Source organism: Triticum aestivum, chromosome 2D (genome assembly GCF_018294505.1).
Source record: "Triticum aestivum cultivar Chinese Spring chromosome 2D, IWGSC CS RefSeq v2.1, whole genome shotgun sequence".
In the NCBI taxonomy this organism is placed as follows: domain Eukaryota; kingdom Viridiplantae; phylum Streptophyta; class Magnoliopsida; order Poales; family Poaceae; genus Triticum; species Triticum aestivum.
In genome coordinates, this window is record NC_057799.1 from 40,159,754 (window position 1) to 40,163,423 (window position 3,670).

Genomic DNA, 3,670 nt, shown 5'->3' on the forward strand with positions numbered 1-3,670 from the left:
ACAGGAAAATAACTTAGATGTGACATATTATCTCACATCTAGATGTGACATAGACGGACCCTATAAAGAATGCATGGAATGCATCCTCGGTCTCAGCATGGCCAATCATGCCATTTTCCTTTTTCGTTCTTCTACACCCCACCAATATTGCCTTATGAGTTTAGTAAAATCATCACAAACGGAAAAAAGGCAACTTGAACACACTCATTACATAGGTGGGTGTTGCTTGCGCCACCGATTTGATCAAAACTTCTGTACTCGCCATTGACATATATCTCTCGCTCCAGTCCACAAGCCTTTTACTGAGTTTAGCTTGTAAGGGCTGAAGCATACCTTTATTCATTCTGCCTTCTGGAACGGGCAAACCCAAATACTTGGCCTCAAAAACTTCCTGGGAGATATCCAATATGTTTTTAATTTCCTGCGAGACTGAACTTGGACAAGTGCCGGCGAAAAGGATGGGACACTTAGATGGGTTAATGAGTTGTCCCGTCGCTACAACACATCCTTGACAACTATCGCCTGTTCAGGTCTTGCACGAAAAAACCATAATGAATCGTCTGCAAACAGTAGATGAGAGATCTCCGGGGTTCTACGACAAATTTTCAACGCCTCCAATCCATTATCCCAGGAAGCTTTATGCAATAGAGCAGACAAGGCATCAGCCACAAATAAGAATAAAAAAGGGGACAATGGATCACCTTGGCGAAGACCGCGAGTAGGAGAAAACTGATCCAACAATCTTCCATTAAACTTGACAGAATATTTCACCGATCTGACACACTGCATTATTCGGTTTACCCAGTTCTCCGAAAAACATGTGTCCATTTTTCTTACATATGTATACACTTCACATTTTCAATGAGAAAAACATCCGGATTTTTCATGTAACCATGCATTTTTTTTGTTCATTTGCCATGGCCCATAGGGATTAAAGAAACATTTCATTTGTACTATGTTTTTTAAAATTACTATCATGTGCAGTAATCACATGGCGAAACTAAGAATTTCGTTTCGCTACAATTGCCATGGAAAATTTTAGATAACAATATTTTTTAAAAGTTTGCACATGTGACCTTTTTTAAAAACATCTTCTATATATTTCCCGATTTTTATCACACATGGCAATTTTCCAAGATTTTTAAGTTAACAACTATTTTTCCAAAGTTTGATGTGTGTCATTTTTTTTACAAACATATACAGTTGCCATGTTCACTGAGATTAAAAAAAATCTCATGTGATTGTACTTTTTTCATTTGCCATGCCCTGTAGAGCAAAAATTTAAAATGTTGCCATGTCACTTGTACTATGTTTTTATTGGATAGCCATCAAGTGTATTACTCACATGGAAAAACTTAGATTTTTTGTTTTTGTCTACAATTGCCATGGCAAATTTTAAACAAAGGCCACTTTTCTTTTTGTAATTTTTGGAAATCCTCAATTTCTGTTATGATCACATGAAACGTTTTAGACTAGTTTTTTTAGTTGTCACATAGCGAACTTTCTATAACATATTTATAATTTCCACATTGCAAACTTTTTAGAACATTTATTTCTATACACAATGGCAATTTTTGGTGTTCTCTCTCTCTCTCCTCCTCTCTGTGTGTGTGTGTGTGTGTGTGTGTGTGTGTGTGTGTGTGTGTGTGTGTGTTCTCTATGTTTGAGTTATGTAGATTGGCAGTAGTTTCATTACATATATCATGGCAAATTAATCATCAAAAGGATGGCAACTATTTTTTGATAGTTCTGACATACGGTGATTTGGAGGAGTTGTTTGACCACAAAACATGGCAACGTTTTTTTATAACACTTACACGCATTTTTAATATTCATGGCGACTTTTACATGGATGTTTTTTGGCACTATACTGGACCACACAAAATTATTTGTACATATCATTGCAATTAATTTGTACATACCATGGTAATTGCATATATCATGGCAAAAAGTATTGTATATATCATGTGAAACCTATGTTTTTGTATATAGCATAGTTTTGAGATAGTTTTGCCTCTTATTCTCAAAGTAAAACGTGAGGAGGGGTGGCGGTGTGGGTGATGGGGTGACGGTGGGGGTGATAGCAAGCTGGTGCTCGGGGCTGTCATGCTGGGAGGGGGGATCTCTGAGCGTGTTATCTTGTGGAACGATTGTTCACTCTGGACACACCGCAGGAGGAACGACAGATGTGTATTTGGCGTCATAATTTTAAACATTAGACATTCGTAGTTGCCAAAACCTTAATACCTAATTTAGTTATAATAGGTCCTTTAAAATGTTCATGTCATTTCCAAATCTTCTCTCACCAGTAATCTTATGGTGTCAATATGTTTTTCTTCATGATGTCCTTGGGAATAATGTCACTTAATTTTTGTTCGTCGTTAGCTATTCTCTATGGCAAATCGTAGGAAAAGATGTGAGGTCCCCAGAAAATAGTGAGCAGAATTACTATGCCCATGGTCAACATTTTTAACATGAAGATTAGTTATAAATCCGTTCCATTTTTTTGTTCAACTTACCATGCCAAAACAATGTACTACCTATACTAAAAAATACTCCCTCTGTCTCATAATATAAGAGTGTTTTTTACAACACTCTTATATTATGGGACGAAGGGAGTAATAGACTTTGTACACAAGATGCACACGTTGCGTGATGACAAAAAAAAAAGATGCACCTGTTGCCTAAAAACATATTACATTTTGCGACAGAGGGAGTATATTGCAGTTCAATTTTTTTGAAATTCTGAAATTGAAAAAAAAAGCCCAGGCACTCCATGTTGGAGTGGTGTGGCATGTCAAGTTTTCCAATAAGGGCTCATTGATGCCTGAGTGCCGCTTGCATGGGAAGTTGTACACAATCATGGCGCCCGACCCTGAGAGGGGCTTGCATGCCTATAAACCAATTATACAGATGGTTGTTGTTTTTTGAGATAGCTTACCAGGCCTGCTGCCTGGTGAACTCCCCAACACGAAATACGCATATAAACAGCTGCCATCTCCTCTCCATAAGCGATGTGGTCCTAATAAAACGGTACTGTATTTTTGTAATACAACAGCACAACCTTATGTACGTGCCTTTATATGGCCCAAACGGAAAGCCCCGTGCAATAAAACCGGGTGACCACGGGCCGTCTGCCCGGCTCGTAAAGGACGTTCGATTTTGCCTAAGCTCAAAAAAAAAAAAGGATAAGCTCAGTGGAGACCGGACTGGCGATTCATCTCTGAAACCAATACAAGGCTCGTGCTGCGAGCCAAGTCTCCATGTGCATGTGTCATGCAGTTGAAACATTCCCATGATCTGAATGTATGCAGGCGGTGGCGTATCTGCTGGTCACGGCGTCGGCGGCGGCTCTCCCGATCACGACCCGCATGCGGTCGGCGGTGGTCAACGTCTTCACGGACGCCATCGCCGCGTCCATCGTCCTCGGCTTCCTCGCCTTCGCGGCGCTCGCCCTGTCCGCCATGTTCTCCAGACACGCGTAGCACGACTATCTTAGATAGCCAAGCCAGCATGCAGTCGGCCCATCGTGAGTCGTGACATCCATCCATGGCTGTTGTAGAAGAAGATTAGTTAAATCCAGGAGAAAAACAAAGTTCAGAGTAAGCTCGTGCATACTCTTTTGTAGATGAAACTAGTTAGATCCAGGAGCAAAAAAGAGAGGGAAAAA